Raw genomic sequence first — 6,671 nt, 5'->3', positions numbered from 1 at the left:
GGGTTTTTAACAGAGGGGATGTGTGCGCCCAGGCCAAGTGCTATGGCTGTACTGCCCTGTTCGGAGTTTTCTCGGGACCGACCGCTGGCGGGGTTTAGCGGCGAAAAAGATGCGCTAGACCCCCAGACGGCGTTCGTTCATTCGGGCCGAGCGTTCGAGCCTCTCCCTGTGTGTTCGACAGGTAGAGAGTTTTCACGCTCACCGGTCAGTGAGAATACTTCCATGTTTACTGCCTCGGCTAGCTATTTTCATGAGCAGCCGAGGCGTCGCTCCGTCAGTGTGTGTGATACCAACGCTCGGCCTTTAGCTAAAAGGAGCAGGCCTATGGTGTCTGATATCCACACTTCATCTCACAACGTGCACCAGTCGCATGGTTTTCGCCTAGCCGCTTTGTGTGATGTTGGCGCGAAATCACTGCCCGCCTCTCATGTCCCGTCTAGTCGGTCTGCGAAAGACGGCACCTTGACAGATCATGCAAATGAGAAGGCGGGGCTTCCCGCATTGCAACACTCCGCCGTTTTCTCTCAATGGGATGAGCAACGGTGGCTGGTTAGCAATGCGGACGGTGTCGACTCACTTCCTCTTTATGAATGAAGTGCTTCTTGACAGGAATGCCATTCATCCTTGCGCTGTTCAGGGACATGGAACTCCCAATGGGGATTTTTCATCTCCCTTTCGAGGGTGGCCCGCCTTGGGCCAGGACAGCAGAGTTTCTCAGCTGTCCGGTGGCGGTCAGGGCCAAATTGAACTATGGCAGGTTCCTCGATCTGTTCCCGCGATCTCCGGCACAACCTCTTTCCAACCGCTTCACAGTCTGGCAGGAGAGATGTCTCCTGGACAGCTGGTTGCAGCGTGTTCTACGGGAAGGGTATCTCATTCAGTTTTGTTGCCCCCCACCGCCCTTCACGGGCGTAGTGGAGACAGTGATACCGCGTCCCGCTCAGGCTGCCGCTCTGTCAGCAGAGATTGCAGAACTGATGGCGAAGGGAGCGGTAACTGTGGTCCCGTCAGACCAGAGGGACGAGGGATTTTATTCCCGCTACTTCCTCGTGCCAAAGAAGACGGGGGGCGTGAGGCCAATTTTGGACCTCCGCCTTTTCAACAAAACGGTGGTGAATCTGAAGTTCCATATGCTTACGGTGCGACAAATGCTGGAGGCATTCCTTCCCGGCGATTTTTGCACCAGCATAGACCTCAAGGACGCTTACTTCCACATACCGATAGCTCATCGGCATCGGAAGTTTTTGCGTTTCGCCTACCTGGGTGTGGCGTACGAATATACCAGACTCCCGTTTGGATATGCGCTCGCCCCCAGAACCTTCTCCAATTGTGTGGAGGCGGCGTTGAGGCCACTGCGCCGGCAGGGCATCAGGATCCTGGCGTACCTGGACGACCTGCTGGTACTGGCTCCGTTGCCTTTGTTGGCTCTGATGCATACCGCCACGGTGGTGAGGCATCTCACCGACTTGGGGTTTGCGGTCAACTGGGAGAAGAGTGCTCTGTGGCCGGCCCGTCAGATTGTTTACCTAGGTATCAATCTGGACACGAGCGCCATGAGAGCACGGCTATACGATTCAAGGAGGGAAACACTGGAGAAGAGTCTCAGTGTTTGCCGTCCTTCTCGAAAGATCGCGGTTCTGTCGATCATGCGCCTTCTGGGTCTCATGGCAGCCGCCCATGTGGTAGTGTCACTGGGCCTTCTTCACATGAGGTGCGTGCAGAGATGGTTCGCGCGGCTTCGTCTGGACCCTGTGAGGCACAGACGGCGCCTTGTGCGGATGCCGGGGTCGTTGTCAGCAGACCTCGACTATTGGAGGGACCGGCGCGTAATAGCGCACGGTGTTCCAATAGGCAGGGTGTCGGCTCACGTCGCTGTCTTCACAGACGCGTCTCTAAGCGGCTGGGGTGGTACATGTCTGTCCCAGGCCGTAGGTGGTTTGTGGGCCGTCGGAGAATGGCGCCACATCAACCTCCTGGAGTTGGAGACGGTGCTACTGGCATTGCGCCACTTTGTACACCTGGTACAGGGGCGCGATGTGCTGGTGCGGTCAGACAACCAGACCACAGTAGCTTACATCAACCGACAAGGGGGAGTCTGCTCGCCAGCGCTTCACCGTCTGGCGGTAACGCTGTGGCGATGGGCTCATGTCAATCTCCGGTCACTGACAGCGCGGCACATTGCCGGCCGTCTGAACGTCGGGGCGGACCTGATGTCTCGGGGCGGGCCTCACCCGGACGAGTGGAGCCTACATCCTCAGATAGTGGCTCAGCTCTGGACCCGGTTCGGCAGAGCAGGGGTGGATCTCTTTGCTTCGAGAGAGAACGCAAAGTGTCCCCTCTGGTTCTCTCTGAAACAGCAGGACCAGCCTCCGCTGGGCGTGGATGCGTTCGCGCATGCCCCCTGGCCGGGGGCGCTGCTGTATGCTTTCCCGCCGATGGGGCTGATTTTACCATTGTTGGCCAGGGTGCGGTCAGAGGGTGCATCGGTAATACTGATAGCGCCGGACCGCCACTGGGCGAGATGGTATGCAGAAGTGATGGCCATGACTACTGTAGAACCGTGGCACATCCCTCATTGGCCGAACGCTCTGTCCCAGGCGGAGGGCTCAATTTGCGCACCTCCGGTCTTGGGACGGCCGCTGGTGGCCTGGCTCTTTAACGGCGAAGATTGTCTGATAGGGGACTCTCTCCGGCCGTGATCTGTACAATTCAGAGCGCGCGCGCGGCTTCCACTGCCTTGGTTTACTCTGGCGAATGGGCTGCTTTTGCGCGTTGGTGTGAGGAAAGGGACTTCGCTCCCAGGTCATGCTCGGTCGAGGCGATTTTGGAATTCCTTCAGCACCTGATGGATCATGGTGGCGGTTTGGCAGCATCCACTATCAAGGTGTATGCGTGTGCTATTTCCGCATGCCATGAGGGGTTCGCCAAAACTACGGTTTTCGGGCATCCCCTGGTTAAATGCTTCCTGGCCGGCACGCGCCGTCTTCGCCCTGTGCGTAAGGCTGCGGCGCCGCCTTGGGATTTGCTCTTGGTTCTGGATGCGCTATGTAAAGCGCCGTTCGAACCAATGGAGCGGATATCTCTCAAGTGGCTATCGATTAAGACCGCGCTGCTCCTTGCTCTGACGTCGGGCAAGCGGGTCGGTGATCTGAGGGCGTTGACAGTTTTTCTCATCACGGGTGATGGGAGCAAAGCTGTGTTGCGCACGGATCCATCTTTCGTTCCGAAGGTGGTCCGGGGCGCCTATAGAGCACAGGATTTGGAGCTGGGAGCCTTCTATCCTCCACCTCATGCGAGCGAGGAAGAGGCCGGCCTGCATTTGTTGTGTCCTGTGCGTGCGTTGACGTGTTACGTCCAGCGCACGGCTGCGGTCCGCACCACCCCCCAGTTGTTGGTTTGCCACGGCCCAGGGAAGGTGGGTTCTCCGTTGTCGAAACAGCGTCTCTCCCATTGGATCTGTGAGGGCATCGCCCAGTCTTACGTGACTGCGGGTCGTCCTCTGCCTGGTGCTGTTCGGGCACACTCCACAAGGGGTGTGGCCACGTCAGTTGCCCTGTTCAATGGTGTGTCAGTGGAGGACATCTGTGCGGCGGCGACTTGGTCGTCCCCGTCTCCTTTTGTCCGTTATTACCTTTTATCCATGTCCTCTGTCTCTGTGGCGTCATCTGTGCTAAACACAGCCGCCGGTGCGAGCCAGCGTTAGACAGGATGTTTCATGTAGGTGTTCGGCTCGAGTCGCCGGGTCTTCTGTGAAAGAGTCAGAATGGACCACGGCAGGTCTCGCCGCTACTGGAGAACCGGTTCGAGCCGCGGGGTCTTTTCCTGCTAGGAAAGCAGACGTGACTCACTCAGGTCTCACCGGTTCAGCTAAGGTAGGAGCAGGCCCGTCTAGTGACGTTCCGCTCCTGTTTATGAGTGAGGCTGGGACGGGCTTGTTACGGAGTAACCGCTTTGGTCCAGCTCTCGCCCCACGTACCTCTCCTTGCCCTCGGCTGTGATAGACTGAGTGTGGCGGGGTGGGGCCAGTGCTTGGGTCGGATCAACTGTTAGTATGGTCTCGCCTTGGAGCCCTGGCTTTTCCCTTACTGGGGCCAGCAAGAGTGTATGGTGCGGTCGTGTAGCTCCGCTTATGCCAATAGGAGCTAGCCCTGTGGGGCGGAGCTCCACGAAATAGAACGATGGTTACGTATTGTAACCCTAGTTCTATGAGTGGAGCGGAGACCCACAGGGAACAGACTTGCTGACCCCGCAGTCTGCTCGCTGAAAATTTTGGTTAGGAGCAGATGTGCAGGCGTAGCCCGCTTATACAGTGGTGCACCAGACTTGGTTGGACACAGGTGCGTGTATGTTTTTTTCTTCAGTCAATGTAGCTAGCTGGGTTTCGCTAGCCAATAGGAGCTAGCCCTGTGGGGCTCCGCTCCACTCATAGAACTAGGGTTACAATACGTAACCATCGTTCTCCCCATCTCTTTCTCTTCTCTCTTGTCACTGGGAGAGCTTTCCGTCAGTAGAGAGTCATGCCTGCCGGGCTCCCTGAGGCCGCCACCTACCCCTGGCTGGGTGACCGCCTGGCCCCTCCGACTTCCCCTACCCCTGGCTGGGTGACCGCCTGGCCCCTCCGACCTCCTCTACCCCTGGCTGGGTGACCGCCTGGCCCCTCCGACCTCCCCTACCCCTGGCTGGGTGACCGCCTGGCCCCTCCGACCTCCCCTACCCCTGGCTGGGTGACCGCCTGGCCCCTCCGACCTCCCCTACCCCTGGCTGAGTGACCGCCTGGCCCCTCCGACCTCCCCTACCCCTGGCTGGGTGACCGCATGGCCCCTCCGACCTCCCCTACCCCTGGCTGGGTGACCGCCTTGCTCCTCCCCTACCCCTGGCTGGGTGATCGCCTGGCCCCCCCGGCCGCTGCGCTCTGACCCCCGGCTGGGCGACCGGGCTGCGATGGAGCCTGACCACAGATGAGCTCCTCTGACACGGTGACAGGACTAAAAGAGGGTCAGAAACTGACAGAACAGGAAGCGTTCCTTTCCCTGGTCCCCTCCCGACCAATCACGCAGCAGCATGGCGCACACACACACGCGCGCGCACACACACACACACACGTTCCATTACAGTCAATTAGCACATGCTTTTATCCAAAGTGACTTACTATAATTGCATTTAACATCCAGTAGCTAGTCAGTGTACTACAACTCGCCAGAACTCACAAGTGCATCTCCCTTCAAAAACAAGCGACTAAGAGCATAATCTACTGCTAAAACCAAGGCGCAAGAGCAGCACCCCCCAACCCTCCACACACACACACACACACACACACACACACACACGCGCACACATGCACGCACTCACGCATCTCGCTGTCTGCCTCCTACTTTTCCAGACTCCAGAGTTGTGTCAGTGCTCTGTGGGTAACGTGATAGTTGTGCTCTCTTTGTTGTGTTAATGTATTTGGAGTGTTTCACCCCTGGGGCAGCAATTATTTTTTATCAGCCTGTGAAAAGTTACTTAAGAGCCACTGGGAGGAGGGGGGCTGGGGGGGATGACTCAGCCTGCACTTATTGCCCCTTGGTGGTAACCCTCCGCCCCCCCCCACACACACACACACACTGCACCCTGTCCCCTTCTTCCACCAAACCCCTCAAAGTAAATGCTCATTTTCACCCCCTCCCCCCCCCCACCCGCACAAAAGATGAATGCAGGGTGGGAAAAAAAAAAAAACTAAACAAATTAAAGTCTCAAGTCTTCCGGGAAGGAGGGGGGCGGGCGGAGGGGGGAGGGGGAGGCGGCCTAACGGAGAGCGAAGACGTGATGATACGATAGTGAGCAGACGACTTAATTGACTCTTTCAACTGCTTCCTCCACCCCGGGCTCGGCGTTACCTGATGAAATGAGCGGATGAGGCGCGGATGAGGAGCGGATGCGGAGCGGTCGGGGGTATAGGGAGGGTATGAGTGTTTGTTTATGCGCCTGCTTCCGCGTGCGTACTGAGACTTTCGGGACATTAACGTAATGGGCGGCCTGCCACGTTAACGACAAACTGCAGGGGAGTGTTGACACTCCAGTCAAAGCCATTGGATTAATGGAGAACTTTTCAGAATCCTTATGTAAATTTGGTTGCCTCGATACTGACTGGCTGAGCAATTAGCGACCTTGCTAACCAGTGTGTGTGTGTGGGCGTGCATGCGTGTGCGTGTGTGTGTGTGTGTGTGTGAGAGAGAGAGAGAGAGAGAGAGAGAAAGAGAGCGGTGGAGAGGCTAAGAGAAAGGGCGGAGTGATAAGAAGGCCATTGGAGACGCGGGCGTTGAGGCGGGGAGGAGGACGGAAGGTTCCGGGGCCTTTGTGAGCATGTGCAGGAGCTGCATTGTCACTCTGTCCGGGCGCAGGCCTGGCGTCAGGGGTCTGCAGCATCACACAAAGACACCACTGTGAGAGCAGGTGAACCTGACACACACACACACACACATGTGCACGCACACGCACACGCACACACACACACACACGCACACACACACACGCTGTTACTGTTACTGTACTAAAATAATATAGTCGATAATATATTTCGACAGAGAGATATTGTAGAAATCCTCTCCAGTGCCTCGCTATGACCTTCAAATAGAGACAGCTGCTTCTCAAACACCCGTGATCTATAGAGAGGATCAAGTAGCAGAGCC

Source organism: Borostomias antarcticus (genome assembly GCF_949987555.1).
Source record: "Borostomias antarcticus genome assembly, chromosome: 9".
Lineage (NCBI taxonomy): Eukaryota > Metazoa > Chordata > Actinopteri > Stomiiformes > Stomiidae > Borostomias > Borostomias antarcticus.
This window is presented reverse-complemented; position numbering follows the sequence as displayed.